Consider the following 17,621-nt stretch of genomic DNA (forward strand, 5'->3'; position numbering starts at 1 on the left):
CCTCCAATCCAATTCCTATACCTCCAGTTTTTTGTTTCCTGTGTCATCACATGTAAATTATATTACCATTATTTAGGAATGATTAAAATAGTATTGTATTTTTGATCCACTATGATAAGGATGACTTTGAGAATATAACAATTAAAAGCCCAAGAAATAGCTAAAAATCTGTTGCAGTAAATGATGTAATGTGACAATGCCCTGGGCAAAGACAATGGGTAAAAAAAAACAGATGGAAAAAAGTATCAATGAGCAATAATTTTTTTTCATTTTTTTATTGAAGTATAGTTGATTTACAATGTTGTGTTAATTCCTGCTGTACAGCAAAGTGATTCAGTTTTATATATATATATATATTCTTTTTTAATATTCTTTTCCATTATGGTTTATCATAGGATATTGAATATAGTTCTCTGTGTTATACAACAGGACCTTGTTGTTTATCCATTCCATATATAAAAGTTTACATCTGCTAACCCCAACCTTCCATTCCATCCATCCCCCAACCCCCTCCCCCTTGACAACACCAGTCTGTTCTCTATGTCCATGACCCTGTTTCTGTTTCATAGGTAGGTTCATTTGTATCATATTTTAGATTCCACATATAAGTGATATCATATGGTATTTGTCTTTCTCTTTCTGACTTACTTCACTTAGTATGGTAATCTCTAGTTGGCATCTATGTGGCTGCAAATGGCATTATTTCATTCTTTTTTATAGCTGATTAGTATTCCATTGTATATATGTACCACATCTTCTTTATCCATTCATCTGTCGATGGACATTTACGTTGTTTCCATGTCTTGGCTATTGTGAATAGTGCTTCTATGAACATAGAGGTGCATGTATCTTTTTGAATTATAGTTTTGTCTGGATATATGCCCAGGAGTGGTATTGCTGGATCATATGGTAATTCTATTTTTAGTTTTCTGAGGAATCTCCATACTGTTTTCCACAGTGGCTGCACCAACTTACATTCCCACCAACAGTGTAGGAGAGTTCCCTTTTCTCCACACCCTCTCCAGCATTTGTTATTTGTAGACATTTTAGTGATGGTCATTCTGACCTGTATGAAGTGGTACCCCAATGAGCAACATGTTAATTGAGTAAATAAATGTAAGAAACAAAACTTAACTACAAGGCTTTAAATATGAGATAACACCAGGAAATTATCCATCATACCAATCAGGATTCAGTTAGGTAAAATCACTCTAGGTAGGGATTCAAGATGAGAATCAAAGCCTTAAACAATCATTGAGAGAACTATAGAGAATCCATACGTAGGATCAAATTTCATTGACCTATACAACACACAAAGGAATCCATGCAAAAACTGCTAAAATCTGAATAAGTCCTGTAGTCTAGTTAATACTATTGCACTGATGCCAATTTCCAGTTTTGATCTCCTATTACAGTGATGTAAGATGTCACCCTTGAGGGAGGCTAGTTTTTGTTTTATTTGGTTTTTATGCAATTTTTCAACTTCCTCTGAATTATAATTATAAATTATTATTATATATTAAGTATAATAATATTATATATTATATTAGTATATTATATACACTAGTTGATTCATGTATAATTATTTCTAAATAAAAAGCTTTTTTTAAAAGGGGGCTGTAGAACCAACAATTGAAGAAAGAACATACTGTTTTGCTGGAAACCCAGAAGTGCAGGATTGCTAGGAAGCCACACTAATGTGTGATTACAGGATCTCACATAGAAGCTCCTGTAAACCTTGCATCAGTTGACTGTCCTCACGCTGCCTGCAACTGCCACCAAAGAATGTCCTCTTAGTCCGTTCTGTCTTTCACATCCCTGTGAGTGCCCTCCTTGGCTGGCTCTGATCAGGGACCCTGATTGCAAGGGATTCTGGGAAATGTCGTTCCAGGCTCCAACTCCCTGGTCTGTAAGAGAGGGAGTAGAAAGGTCCAGGGATGGGTGATGCCAAGCTGAAAACATATACCCCAGCTCACTGATATTTAACAGATACTATAAATTTATAATCTAGTCTTTGAAAAGGGAATTAGAAGAAGGAAATTAAACAAAATTTTCAGTTTATAAATAAAAGAAATTCTTAAATAATTCAGTTTCCCAGCATAATTCCTTGGTATCTCTTCCAAGCTATCTTTGTACAAAATAATTTATAATAAGCAAGTTTTCATAGGATTTTTCCAGTTTTTAAAACAATTCCACATGAACTCTCTCACTGACCCACCAAACAATGCTGAGAAATAGATAATAATGAAAACACAAAATATTTATCTAACTCTTTTATTTATAGTATCACATTTCCTTGCCAGCCACCAACAAAAGTGTGCTCCTTGTAGTTCTCTGAAGAAAAAACACCATCTTTTCATGTCTTCGTGCATGTGGTTTCTTTAGCTGAGAATGTCTATCCCTGGTAACAAATTCCTCCTGGCAGGCCCTATACCTCTTCATACCCTGTCCCACCAAGGTCTTCCTTCCTTTCTTTCCTGAAAGAGACTGAGTCTGATGGGATATGAACAGGCCTCCCCATCGTGCAAAGAGCCAGGCTGTGCTGCCCTTGCAGGAGTCCAGAGGTGGACAAGCAGGCCAGCAGGTGTGACACAAGATCTGTTCCTCATCTACACCTCCTTAGTCTAAGAATTCCATCCTTGATCAGTCAAATCTAGAACCCCCATGCAAAATAACAAGGAGAAGAATAAAATTGGTGGTATGCAGAAGAATTAATAAAGGTTCCAATTAAATGGAGCTCTCTCTCAGGCATATATGTGCCAGTCACATGACTGTAAAGGAATCTGTTAGCCTCTTTCTACTATTTATTTTCCTTGGTTCACCTTTTCCTACCCCTCCCTTCCTTCCCTGTAGGTCCTCCTGTTAGTGGTCTAATTGCTGCAGATACTTGGGAAAAACATCCCTGCCCTCAGGGAGTTTAAAAACCAGTAGAAAGACAAACATTATGCAAATTATCTTAGAAGTATTATAGCTATTGTAACAACTACTACAACTGTGAAGAAACATTCATGAAGTTTTACAAAAGGAAAAAAATTACGAAGGGGAAGTATAGGATAATATGTAAGAGAGAGCAAGGGAGAGCTAAGGTCGGTGAGGAGCAGGTCAAAGAAAGCTTCCCTGAGGAAGGAACACAAGTTGAGCTTGAAATGATGAGAAAAATGTATCAACATAAAGGAGGCTGAGAAGAAAGCAGGGAGAAAACATTCTGGGCAGGCTCTCCACAGCTGTCAGACTAAACTCAGTGGGGACCCCAAGGGAAAAAACAGAGCTCCCTCTACCCCCTTTGCCTTCTCAAAGTGCTGTGGGTAACAATGTCCTGCCTCAAGGCGACTGAGCTGGGAATTAGCATGAAAGAGAAATAGAGGTTCCTGGCTCAGAATCAAGGAGAGAAAAAGAGGTGGAGGCAGAATGTGTCATGGAAAGAGCAGAGCTTTGGTTACCACAGTTTACATTTGGACACGGCCCCTTATTGGCTTTGTGACCTTGGAAAGGGAAATATCGACTATCATAGTTGTTGTGAGGATTGACTGAGAACAGAAACAAACAGGACCTTATGCCCGGTAAGGGCTCAATAAATGTTAGTTCTCTTCTCTCACTTTCTCCAGGTTCACTATGGACTGAATTTGTGTCCCCCCCAAAATTCATATGTTGAGACCCTGACCCCCAATGTGAATGAATCTAGAGATAGGATCTTTAGGAAGTAATTAAGGTTAAATGAGGTCATAAGGGTGGGGCCCTGATCCAAAAGGACTGTGGCCTTATAAAAAGAGGAAGAGAGAAAGAGATCTCTCCTTCTCTCCATTGTGAGCAGACACAGCAAGAGGCAGTCTACAAACCAGGGAAAGGGCTCTCCTCAGAACCTGACCATACTGGTTCCTTGATCTCAGGTTTCCAGCCTCCAGAACTGTGAGAAGATAAATTTCTGTTTTTGAAGCCACCAGGCTATGATATTTTGTTATGGCATCCCAAGCCGACTAAAACGAGGCTCACTTAGAAAATTGCTCTTATAGATGATCAAGTGCAAATCTTAATTGCAATGACATTTAAAGAATAAATTTATGAAAGGGCAAAGGAAGAGGTGGAATAACTAAACATGATCTGGTTTGGGGCTTGAGCAATTTAAAACATGAGGCTGACCTTGATTCATTTGGTGTTTGGTTGTGACGACTTCCAAAACAAAGATCCAGTCTGTGTCAAGACTTCAGATCCTTTTCCATGTGATTGAGCAAAATGTTTTCTCCTTGCTTTTATTCTTACTGTTGCATGAGAAATGGAAGGACACTTAAACTCTAAGAAAACCAGTAGTGGCCAGCATGGGGAGACAAGTGTCAAGAGCTGGGATGACAGGGAAGAAAGGTGAAATATACTCCTTAAAAGGAGAAGAACAAAAGGCCAAGGACCCAGGATATCAGACATTAAGGGCTGTGAGCCAGTGCCACAGATGAAATGGGAAGTGCTGGTTGCACCACCCCATCAACAATGTGTTCTGTGTGAAGTGCTGTGCTGAGTGCTGGCAAACACTGCTTTCCAATTTCAAAGCCTGCACAGGCTGATAAACACCATCTCAATGAAGACCTCATTTGAATTTCACCACAGCAAAAGTAGGTGAGCACAGCAGGACAGGGATCATGTCTCCAGAGATGACCCTGTGGTTTGGAATATTTAAATGGGGCTCCCCTTCCTGGTAAGTGTTAGAGGCAGAGTGGCCAAGCCTTGATTTTCTGTTTCCAGACCCAGTGTCCTTTCCATAGCAAATGTCAAGCCTTGCTCTACCTAATCATCTGATCTTGACCTGGTTTTCCAAGGTCAAAATTTTCTCCATGCCCCATACCATTTTCCAACCAATATTTTCCTTTTCCACCAAGGTCACTTGATGGTTTCTTCTAGAACAGAATATAATATTGGTGGAACATGAGAATGGAAAGGAGAAGAGAAGTGTGTAATTTGGGCCAGGTTGATAAAAGTCCATCATATAGTGTAATTGCTTTCATCTTTGATGATGCTTATTCATAGAGATCATCATATTGTATGACCAAGCAAGGAGAGCTATTATTAGGATTCCCATTTTGCAGCTGGGTAAACTGAGACACAGAAGAATTAAGGACAGAAGTATCCAGTGACATGTGTCCTAAAGATCAAGAGCCAGACCTCAAAATTTTGTACCTGTCTCCACCTACCTGTAGGGGACAGAGTTCTGGTTTGACTGCCAGGAGGGCTTTTGTTTCCAATCCTTCCCATCACAGCCTGTGTGATCCTGGTCAAGGCCTGTCACCACTCATCTTGATCTTCCTCTGTAAACTGAAGGGGCTGGATGGCCTGGTCTCTAAGAATATTCTCTAAAGTGGCTCATGAGAAAACAATCACAACCTGCCCTGAAGACCCATCAAAGGTGCCCCTGATTTCCCCCAGCAAGAAATATAAGATGCTGTCCAACTTGAATTTTACACTTTTAGAGCAAATATTGTCTAGACTCTTTGTGCTGTTTCTCAAGTGTGATTCGGGGAGTGAGTCAACTGATAGAGGAGGAGATTTATTTTTGCTTGTGAGGTTCACAAACTCTTCTTTCAGGCTCTATCGAAACATTGGGAGGTCTGTGTAGGCCATGACATCTCCACACAGCGTGGGCCTGGCTGGTTCCTCTCCCCCTGCCTCTGCTAGAAGCCTGGGAGGATGCTTTGGAAATGAATCAGGAAATTACTTATCACTCTGAAGCCCCAAAGGGCTATGAGTCCTCCTCACTGCCAAAGGGAGGGGGATTTCAAGTGAAAACTCCACATCTGTGTGCAGTAGAGTTCAAAGACTCAAACTGTTGGAAGGTCTTGCAAGCGATGTAAGTAAAGATCCCTCTCTCCTGATTGAAATGAACCTCTTCATTCTTTTTTTCCTCCCAGAGATGAGTCATTTGGCTCACGCTGGTGTTACTCTTTCTCTGTTCTTCACTGAGGTTTGGGGGTGTTTACTGACCTGGAGTTTCTCAATGAAACATCTCCTCTGGGGGCAGCTCATGTGGAACAGAAGAGAGAAAGCAAAAGTCAGAATCGGCTTTGCCTGGGTTAGTTTTGAAAACAGCCCTTGACTTGGCAGATATGCTCTCTCATGGCTATAGATCTATAAACAAGAGGAGTAAGAGGCTGATGTGCACACTTGTGGGAGCAAACAGAAGGAGCTCCATCGCCTCCCCTGAAAAACAGAATGATCATTGAGTCAGTGGCTACATAATTCAAGCTGAAGGTTTTTCCTTTGTTTTGTAGGCTTTAAATAGAGGAAAAAGAAAACATTAAAGCTCTTACTGTCTTGTGGAGATTTCCTTGTAGCAGTATAAACTGTGCACTCAATTTACTTTTGGTTAAGGGTGCTGATTTATTTACTGTTTATTTTATTAAATAAATGTGCCCATAACTGCATATAGCTTTGGAAACGACAAAGCATTCATTGCAATATATGTGTGTAAATATCTAGACTGCATTGGTAAAACTACGAGTTTGAATTAATAGTAATTTTATGAAAGGATTGCATAGTTTCATAAATAATGCATTGTTCTAGAACGTGTCTTTTATGACTATTTTTTTAACATCTTTATTGGAGTATAATTGCTTTACAATGGTGTGTTAGTTCTTGTTTATAACAAAGTGAATCAGCTATATAAATACATATATTCCCATATCTCCTCCCTCTTGGGCCTCCCTCCCTTTCCCACCCCTCTAGGTGATCACAAAGCACAGAGCTGATCTCCCTGTGCTATGTGGCTGCTTCCCACTAGCTATCTATTTTACATTTGGTGGTGTGTATATGTCAATGCCACTCTCTCACTTCATCCCAGCTCACCCTTCCTCCTCTCTGTGTCCTCAAGGCCATTCTCTACGTCTGCGTCTTTATTCCTGTGCTGCTCCTAGGTTCTTCAGAACCTTTTTTTTTAGATTCTATATATATGTGTTAGTATACGGTATTTGTTTTTCTCTTTCTGAGTTACTTCATTCTGTATGACAGACCCTAGGTCCATCCACCTCACCACAAATAACTCAATTTTGTTTCTTTTTATGGCTGAGTAATAGTCCATTGTGTATATGTGCCACATCTTCTTTATCCATTCATCTGTCAATGGACACTTAGGTTGCTTCCAAGTCCTGGCTATTGTAAATAGAGCTGCAATGAATATTTTGGTACATGATTCTTTTTCAATTATGTTTTCTCAGGGTATATGCCCAGTAGTAGGATTTCTGGGTCGTATGGTAGTTCTATTTTTAGTTTTTTAAGGAACCTCCATACTGTTCTACAAAGTGGCTGTATCAATTTACATTCCCACCAACAGTGCAAGAGGGTTCCCTTTTCTCCACACCTCTCTAGCATTTATTGTTTGTAGATTTTTTGATGATGGGCATTCTGACTGGTGTGAGGTGATAACTCATTATAGTTTTGATTTCCATTTCTCTAATGATTAGTGATGTTGAGCATTCTTTCCTGTGTTTGTTGGCAATCTGTATATCTTTGGATAAATGTTCATTTAGGTCTTCTGCCTATTTTTGGATTGGGTTGTTTGTTTTTCTGATACTGAGTTGCATGAGCTGCTTGTAAATTTTTGAGATTAATCCTTTGTCAGTTGCTTCATTTGCAAACATTTTCTCCCATTGTGAGGGTTGTCTTTTCGTCTTGTTTATGTTTCCCTTTGCTGTGCAAAAGATTTTAAGTTTCATTCGGTCCCATTTCTTTATTTTTGTTCTTGTTTCCATTTCTCTAGGAGGTGGGTCAAAAAGGATTTTGCTGTGATTTATGTCATAGTGTGTTCTGTCTGTCTTTTCCTCCAAGAGTTTTATAGTGTCTGGCCTTACATTTATGTCTTTAATCCATTTGGGGTTTATTATTGTGTATGGTGTTAGAGAGTGTTCTAATTTCATTCTTTACATGTAGCTGTCCAGTTTTCCCAACACCACTTATTGAAGAGGCTGTCTTTTCTCCATTGTATATTCTTGCCTCTTTTATCAAAAATAAGGTGACCATATGTGCGTGGGCTTATCTCTGGACTTTCTATCCTGTTCCCTTGATCTATATTTCTGCTTTTATGCCAGTACCATACTTTCTTGATTACTGTAGCTTTGTAGTATAGTCTGAAGTCAGGGAGCCTGATTCCTCCAGCTCTGTTTTTCTTTCTCAAGATTGCTTTGGCTATATGGGGTCTTTTGTGTTTCTATACAAATTGTGAAATTTTTTGTTCTAGTTCTGTGAAAAATGACTTTGCTAGTTTGATAGGGATTGCACTGATTCTGTAGATTGCTTTGGGTAGTATAGTCATTTTCACAATATTGATTCTTCTAATCCAAGAACATGGTATATTCCTCCATCTGTTTGTATCATCTTTAATTTCTTTCATCAGTATCTTATAGTTTTCTGCATACGGTTCTTTTCTCTCCTTAGGTAGGCTTATTCCTAGGCATCATTTTCATTTTGTTGCAGTGGTAAATGGGGATGTTTCCTTAATTTCTCTTTTAGATTTTTCATCATTAGTGTATAGGAATGCCAGAGATTTCTGTGCATTAATTTTTTATCCTGTTACTATACCAAATTCATTGATTGGCTCTACTAGTTTTCTGGTAGCCTCTTTAGGATTCTCTATATATACTATCATGTCATCTGCCAACAATGACAGTTTTAGTACTTCTTTTCCAATTTGGATTCTTTTATTTCTTTTTCTTCTCTGATTGCTGTGGCTAAAACTTCCAAAACTATGTAAAATAATGGTGGTGAGAGTGGACAACCTTGTCTTATTCCTGATCTTACAGGAAATGTTTTCAGTTTTCACCATTGAGAATGATGTTTGCTGTGGGTTTGACATATATGGCCTTTATTATGTTGACGTAAGTTCCTTCTATGCCTACTTTCTGGAGGATTTTTATTGTAAATTGGTGTTGAATTTTGTCAAAAGCTTTTTCTGCATCTATTGAGATTATCATATGGTTTTTCTCCTTCAATTTGTTAATATGGTTTATCACATTGATTTGTGTGTGTTGAAGAATCCTTGCAATTCCTGGGATAAAACCCACTTGATCATGCTGTATGATCCTTTTAATGTGCTGCTGGACTCTGTTTGCCAGTATTTTGTTGAGGATTTTTGCATCTATATTCATCAGTGATATTGGCCTGTAGTTTTCTTTTTTTGTGACATCTTTGTCTGGTTTTGGTATCAGGGTCATGGTGGCCTGATAGAATGAGTTTGGGAGTGCTCCTCCCTCTGCTATATTCTGGAAGAGTTTGAGAAAGATAGGTGTTAGCTCTTCTCTAAATGTTTGATAAAATTTGCCTGTGAAGGCATCTCGTCCTGGGCTTTTTTTGTTGGAAGATTTTTAATCACAGTTTCAATTTCAGTGCTTGTGATTAGTCTGTTTATATTTTCTATTTCTTCCTGGTTCGGTCACAGAAGGTTCTGCTTTTCTAAGAAATTATCCATTTCTTCCAGGTGGTCTATTTTATTGGAATATAGTTTCTGGTAGTAATCTCTCATGATCCTTTGTAGTTCTGCAGGTTCAGTTGTTACTTCTCCTTTATCATTTCTAATTCTGTTGATTTGAGTCTTCTCCCTTTTTTTCTTGATGAGTCTGACTAAAGGTTTATCAGTTTTGCTTATCTTCTCAAAGAACCAGCTTTTAGTTTTATTGATCTTTGTTATTGTTGCCTTCATTTCTTTTTCATTTATTTCTGATCTTTTGTTTATGATTTCTTTCCTCTGCTAACTCTGGGGGTTTTTTTTGTTCTTCTTTCTCTAATTGTTTTAGGTGTAAGTTTAGGTTTTTTATTTGAGATGCTACTTGTTTCTTGAGGTAGGATTGTATTGCTATAAAGTTCCTGCTTAGAACTGCTTTTGCTGCATCCCATAGGTTTTGGGTCATCGTGTTTTGATTGTCATTTGTTTCTAGGTATTTTTTGTTTCCCTCTTTGATTTCTTCAGTGATCTCTTGGTTATTAAATACTGTATTGTTTAGACTTCATGTGTTTGTATTTTTTACAAATTTTTTTCCTGTAATTTTTATCTAGTCTTATAACATTGTGGCCAGAACAAATACTTGATACAATTTCAATTTTCTTAAATTTCCCAAGGCTTGATTTGTGACCCAAGATAAGATCTATCCTGGAGAATGTTCCGTGAGCACTTGAACAGAAAGTATATTCTGTTGTTTCTGGATGGAATGTCCTATAAATATCAATTAAGTTCATATTAATGTATCATTTAAAGCTTGTGTTTCCTTATTTATTTTCATTTTGGATGATCTATCCATTGGTGAAAGTGGGGTGTTAAAGTCCCCTACTATGATTGTGTTACTGTCAATTTCCACATTTATGGCTGTTAACATTTGCCTTGTGTATTGAGGTGCTCCCATGTTGGGTGCATACATATTTACAATTGTTATATCTTCTTCTTGGATTGATCCCTTGATCATTATGTAGTGTCCTTCTTTGTCTCTTATAATAGTCTTTATTTTAAAGTCTATTTTTTCTGATATGAGAATTGCTACTTGAGCTTTCTTTTGTTTTCCATTTGCATGGGATATCTTTTTCCATCCCCCCACTTTCAGTCTGGATGTGTCCCTAGGTCTGAAGTGGGTCTCTTGTAGACAGCATATATACAGGTATTGTTTCTGTATCCATTCAGCCAATCTATGTCTTTTGGTTGGAGCATTTAATCCATTTACATTTAAGGTAATTATTGATATGTATGTTCTTATTACTATTTTCTTAATTATTTTGGTTTTCTTATTGCAGGTCTTTTCCTTCTGTTGTGTTTCCTGCCTAGAGAAGTTCCTTTAGCATTTGTTGTAAAGCTGGTTTGGTGGTGCTGAATTCTCTTGGTTTTCATTTGTCTGTAAATGTTTTAATTTCTCCATCGAATCTGAATGTGATCCTTGCTGGGTAGGGTAATCTTGGTTGCAGGTTTTTCCTTTTCATCGCTTTAAATATGTCTTGCCATTCCCTTCTGGCCTGCAGAGTTTCTGCTGAAAGATCGGCTGTTAACCTTATGGGTATTCCCTTGTATGGTATTTGTTGTTTTTCCCTTGCTGCTTTTAATATTTTGTGTGTGTGTTTAGTTTTTGATAGTTTGATTAATATGTGTCTTGGCATGTTTCTCCTTGTGCTTATCCCCTATGGGACTTTCTGTGCTTCCTGGACTTGATTGACTATTTCCTTTCCCATATTAGGAAATTTTCAACTATAATCTCTTCAAATATTTTCTCAGTCCCTTTCTTTTTCTCCTCTTCTTCTGGGACCCCTATAATTCAAACATTCATGTGTTCAATGTCCCAGAGGTCTTTGAGACTGTCCTCAATTCTTTTCATTCTTTTTTCTTTATTCTGCTCTGTGGTAGTTATTTCCAATATTTTAGCTTCCAGCTCACTTATCCTTTCTTCTCCCTCAGTTATTCTGCCATTGATTCCTTCTAGAGCATTTTTAATTTCATTTATTTTATTGTTCTTCATTGTTTGTTTGCTCTTTAGTTCTTCTAGGTCCTTGTTAAACGTTTCTTGTATTTTCTCCTTTCTATTTCCAAGATTTTGGATCATCTTTACTATCATTACTCTGAATTCTTTTTCAGGTAGACTGCCTATTTCCTCTTGTTCTGGTGGGTTTTTACCTTGCTCCTTCATCTGCTGTGTTTCTCATTTTGCTTAACTTACTGTGTTTTGGGGTCTCCTTTTCGCAGGCTGTAGGTTTGTAGGTCCCGGTTTTTTTGGTGTCTGCTCCCAGTGTGTACATTTGGTTAAGTGGGTTGTGGAGGCTTCCTGGTAGAGGCAACTCGTGCCTGTGTCCTGGATCTTTTCTTTCTGGTGGGCAGGACCACATCCAGTGGTGTGTTTTGCTGTGTCTGTGACCTTATTTTGATTTTAGGCAGTCTCTCTGCTAATGTGTGGGATTGTGTTCCTGTCTTGCTACTTGTTTGGCACAGGGTGTCCAGCACTGTAGCTTGTTGGTCATTGAGTGGAGCTGGGTCTTAGCCTTGAGGTGGAGATCTCTAGGAGAATTTTCGCTCTGTGATATTACATGGAGGTGGGAGGTCTCTGGTTGACCGATATCCTAAACTCGGCTCTCCCACCTCAGGGGCACAGGGCTGACATCCGGCCAGAGCACCAAGACCCTGTCAGCCACACGGCTCAGAAAAAAAGGGAGAAGAAAAGAGAGAAAGAAAGAAAAAAAACATAAAATAAAGTTTTTTAAAAATAAAAAAATTTAAATGTTATTAAAAATTAAAAGTAATTTTAGAAAAGAAAGAAAGTAGAGAGCAACCAAACCAAAAAATAAATCCACCAAGGATAACAAGCACTAAAAACTAAACTAAGATAAATATAGATCAGAAACTAGTCAGCTGCATACAGAAAACCCCAAGTCTATAGTTGCTCCCAAAGTCCACCGCCTCAATTTTGGGTTGATTCTTTGTCTATTCAGTTATTCCACAGATGCAGGGTACATCAAATTGATTGTGGGGATTTAATCCACTGTTCCTGAGGCTGCATGGAGAGATTTCCCTTTCTCTTCTTTGTTCACACAGCTCCCGGGGTTCAACTTTGGATTTGGCCCCGCCTCTGGGTGTAGGTTGCCTGAGGGCTTCTGTTCCCCCGCCCAGACAGGACGGAATTAAAGGAACAGTTGATTCGGGGGCTCTGGCTTACTCAGGCCAGGGGGAGGGAGGGGTACGGAATGCGAGGTAAGCCTGCAGCAGCAGAGGCCAGAGTGACATTACAACGGCCTGAGGCACACCGTGTGTTCTCCGGGGAAGTTGTCCCTGGATCACAGGACACTGGCAGTGGTAGGCTGCACAAGCTCCCAGGAGAGGAGGTGTGGATAGTGACCTGTGCTTGAACACGGGCTTTTTGGTGGCTGTAGCAGCAGCCTTAGTGTTTCATGCCCGTCTCTGGGATCCGCGCTGATAGCCGCAGCTCGCGCCCGTCTCTGGAACTCGTTTAGGTGGTGCTCTGAATCCCATCTCCTTGTGCACCCTGAAACAATGGTCTCTGCCTCTTAGGCAGGTCCAGACTTTTCCCGGACTCCCTCCCGGCTAGCCGTGGCTCACTAGCCCCCTTCAGGCTGTCTTAATGGAGCCAACCCCAGTCCTCTCCCTGGGATCTGACCTCCGAAGCCGGAGCCTCAGCTCCCAGCCCCTGCCCGTGCTGGCAGGTGAGCAGCCCCTCTGATGCTGGTGAGTGCTGGTCGGCGCCAATCCTCTGTGCGGGAACCTCTTCACTTTGCCCTCCGCACCCCAGTTGCTGTGCTCTCCTTCATGACTCCAAAGCTCCCACCCTGCCATCCCCTGTCTCCGTCAGTGAAGGGGCTTCCTAGTGTGTGGAAAGTTTTCCTCCTTCACAGCTCCCTCCCACAGGCGCAGATTCTGTTCCAATTCTTTTGTCTCTGTTTTTTCTTTTTTCTTTTGCCCTACCCAGGTACGTGGGGGAGTTTCTTGCCTTTTGGGAAGTCTGATGTCTTCTGCCAGCATTCAGTATGTGTTCTGTAGGAGTTGTTCCACATGTAGATGTATTTCTGATGTATTTGTGGGGAGGTGATCTCCATGTCTTACTCCTCCGTCATCTTGAAAGTCCCCCTTTATGTGTATTTTAAATTAGATTGTGGTTAAGGGCTGAGAAGTAATTGCAGGAATGTAGCTCACTTAAAAGAAATAGTTCTGTTTCGATCAACCTCTGTTCTGCGAGTCCCTACAGCTTCACCAGGACCTCATGTTCTTTTCCAGGGTCCCTCATCTAGAACCCTATGGCTGCAGGGAATATGTGTGATGCAGTGAATCATAAGGTGGAGGGATGTATGTCTGGAATGTGAACGGAAATTCTTCAAATATTGGGAAACATTTACTGAGCATTTGCCATATTTTTGACTGTCTACTGGCCATGTGTCATGTGGTCTTTGGAGAAGGTGGCTCACTGGTAAAGAGTAGTGTCTCTGCAACCAGAGCACCCGGGGACACATGCCGAGTAGCCTCTGTGTGACCCAGCGTTGGTTATTTAACTCCTCTGTGCCTCAGTTTCCTTTCCATGAAATAAAGGTAATAATAGTGGGGTTCGCATGAAGCTTGAGAGTTAATGTAAGTGAAGTATTGTTTTCGTCTCACATATATGAGAAACTGAGGCTAGCAGTAGCTAAGTAAAATGCCCATGGCAGCACAGGTGATGGCTTGCAGGGCTGGATTTGGGAGTAAGTGATCCAGCTTTATTATAATGGAGGAAGTCCACATTTCTAACCACTGTCTCCTTCCCTTGTGTTGTTGGGTTCTTTCACATGCATCTTTTATCCATCCCTCTTTGTCTCTTGAAATAGTCTTTGTTTTAAATCTATTTTGTCTGAAATGAGAATTGCTACTCCAGCTTTCTTTTGATTTCCATTTGCATGGAATATCTTTTTCCATCCCCTCACTTTCAATCTGGATGTGTCCCTAGGTCTGAAGTGGGTCTCTTGTAGACAGCATATATACGGGTCTTGTTTTTGTATCTATTCACCAGTCTACATCTTTTGGTTGGAGCATTTAATCCATCTACATTTAAGGTAATTATTGATATGTATGATCCTATTACCATTTTCTTAATTGTTTTGGGTTTGTTATTGTAGGTCTTTTCCTTCTCTTGTGTTTCCTGCCTAGAGAAGTTCCTTTAGCATTTGTTGTAAAGCTGGTTTGGTGGTGCTGAATTCTCTTAGCTTTTGCTTGTCTGTAAAGGTTTTAATTTCTCTGTCAAATCTGAATGAGATACTTTCTGGGTAGAGTAATCTTGGTTGTAGGTTTTTCCCCTTCATCACTTTAAATATGTCCTGCCAGTCCCTTCTGGCTTGCAGAGTTTCTGCTGAAAGATCGGCTGTTAACCTTATGGGGATTCCCTTGTATGGTATTTGTTGTTTTTCCCTTGCTACTTTTAATATTTTTTCTTTGTATTTAATTTTTGATAGTTTGATTAATATGTGTCTTTGTGTGTTTCTCCTTGGATTTATCCTGTATGGGACTCTCTGTGCTCCCTGGACTTGATTGACTACTTCCTTTCCCATTTTAGGGAAGTTTTCAACTATAATCTCTCCAAATATTTTCTCAGTCCCTTTCTTTTTCTCTTCTTTTTCTGGAACCCCTATAATTCGAATGTTGGTGCATTTAATGATTTCCCAGAGGTCTCTGAGACTGTCCTCAATTCTTTTCATTCTTTTTTCTTTATTCTGCTCTGCAGTAGTTATTTCCACTATTTTATCTTCCAGGTCACTTATCCGTTCATGGCCTTCTAGGTAAATGTTCTTGACCATGGGCCGTGAGGATTTCAGACTAGGAATCTGAAGCTCAAAGACGTGAAGATGTAACCCAAAATCATACACTTAGAAATTAGCAGGGCTGGGGGTGAAGCACAGATCTTTGAAGTCCTGTGCTCTTTTCACAACCCCATCCTCTGGACCGGGTCAGGGCCATACTGCCCCCTGCAAGGGAGAGTGAGCTAGTGAAGTATGATTATGTTTGTCATTCAGGAGGCCTTTCCTCTGTGCCTCATTAACTAAATAAAGCAGGTCCCTGGGTCCCTGTGTTAATCATTCACCAGAGGATTCAGATCTGCGTCAAAGTTTGACAGTCACTCTGCTCAGCATGTTTTGTAATCTGGGAAAAATGGATTGTGGCATCCCATATGACCTTCACCTGAATGAGGTGAAAAGTTCTGTTAAGGACAAGAGATGGAGCACTTTCCCCCATTCAAATTTTTGGATTTCCCTGTGGTCAGAATCAACATTATTTCAGAGTGATTTACTGTCTTGTTTCTATCCCAGTGTTTTCCTCATCTTTCAGTACATGTGACCTTCTAAGCCCTGTGACCATCTGAACTTCTTGTCATAAACCCCTTTGATTGCATCGGGCTTCAGTGTCAGCAGATGGGTAGATTTCTTTCCCTTTGTAGGCCTTTTATTATAAGTCAGTACAACTCAGTGGAATTCACCACTGTGTTAGAAGAGCATGAGCTGTTTCTATAATCTGAGAAAATTACTCAATGAACTTTACACAGAGAAACCAGCAACATAGAATATTCACAGTGCTGAATAAAACATAATCAGATTGATTTCTCTGGAGATTAGGGCGGCACAGAGACATACAAGACAACAGTGAGATGTCAAAACACATACCGGGAAGTCCAGATACCTCAAAGGGAGGTCACGGAAGGTGTGGTAGAGCAGGAACCATTGAACACTGGAAATAATTTCCAGTGTTGGCCAGCTTCAGGATTTGAAGTGAAATATCCCTGGCTTTGAATCCTGGCTTCACCACTTTCTAACTCCAAGGCTCCAGGTATGTCATTTACCTCTCAAGCGTGTGTAACAGACATAAACAATCAGCATAATATCCAGCATAGTAGATGCCCAATGAACAGAAGTTCCTTTCCTACCAGTTCTGGTCCATTCAAGCAACAAATTTTTATTGGGCACCTACTATGTACTAAGTATCATTCTAGATACAGTAGTGAACAAGAGCCCAGGTCTCTGCCTTCATACCTTTAGAGGAGGAGTCAACAGAATTATAAATCAGAATGTAATTTGGAAGACTGATAAATGCTATGAAGAAAATAAAATGTGGTCATGAGACAGAGTAACTACAAGCGTGGGGAAGGGGATACTTCTTTAGCTAAGGTGGTCTGGGATTGCCTCACTGAGGAAGTGGTAGTTAGCACAGTCATGGATCATAAGAAAAACACCAAAGCCATGGTTAAGCCACTAACTCACCACATGACACTAACCAAGTCATTGAAACTTGTTAGGTCTTGGTTCCATCACCTCCAAACTGCAGAGGTGGAGGAAATCTATGGGGCTTCTGTTAGTACTGAAAGTGGGTTTTGTCGGTTCCTTTCCCTGTGTTAGGATCTTATGCCATGAGTGATTGTATAAGAACAAGAAAAACAAAATCCCTGAACCAAACTATACTACAGTTATTTCATTCTTTCATTCCATTCTCTGGGTTTTTTTCAAAAAGTTTTTCTTAACAAAGATAAATGAATAAGTCCTAAGTGAATGACGATTAATTAGTGATTCCTTTTAAAACGCTCAAATCATCACAATTCCTAGGGATTACATTGCTGGAAAAGACAAGAACCACTGTACGGCAGATTTTTAGAGATGAATTATGTGAGCTTCCCAATGACTTCATGTGTGGCTTCAAGTCTGAAATTGCACATATGTCAGTGGAGCCAAGACGCAAAGCTGCCAGAAGTTGGCTGATCCAACACTCTATTAGCCAAGAATCATGTGCATGGCTTTAAGAAACAATCCATGGTCTGAAATGTTTCCTTTCTTAAAATTGTGCAGCAGACCTCACTTGGGGCTGAGACAGCATCCATCCAATGTGAAGGTCACAGTGCAGATAACTTGTACCAGAGGAGTCTTTGTCTCCCAATCCACCAAATATTTGTGGTCAGAGTATTGTTGGCTGGAACAATCCAGATGATTGTCTAATTACTCCATTTTGCTGTTAGCACCATGGTATAAACCCCAATTATGGATTGACAACTTTTGTATGCATGGCAACCTAAAATGTATAGGTCAATGTTTTCGATTCTCAAATACTGATATTTGGTGCATAATTTATAAAAATGTGATCTCTCCAAATTGCTAACACATTTTTTTAA

At 39.8% G+C, this 17,621-nt stretch overlaps 1 protein-coding gene across 3 annotated transcripts in view; it reads left to right on the forward strand.

The window, feature by feature from the left end:
- C1QTNF7 (C1q and TNF related 7) overlaps positions 1 to 17,621 on the forward strand; it is a 137,930-nt gene that overhangs the window by 36,993 nt on the left and 83,316 nt on the right. The window contains exon 1 of one of the 3 annotated variants that reach the window (XM_060298757.1): positions 5,795 to 5,830. The exons of the other annotated variants lie outside the window; for them this stretch is intronic. The gene's annotated coding sequence lies outside the window, so the exon portion shown is untranslated. Of the gene's footprint in view, positions 1 to 5,794; positions 5,831 to 17,621 lie in introns of those variants that run through there. 3 annotated transcript variants of the gene reach the window in all.

This window comes from Globicephala melas, chromosome 5 (assembly GCF_963455315.2).
Source record: "Globicephala melas chromosome 5, mGloMel1.2, whole genome shotgun sequence".
Taxonomy (NCBI): Eukaryota; Metazoa; Chordata; class Mammalia; order Artiodactyla; family Delphinidae; genus Globicephala; species Globicephala melas.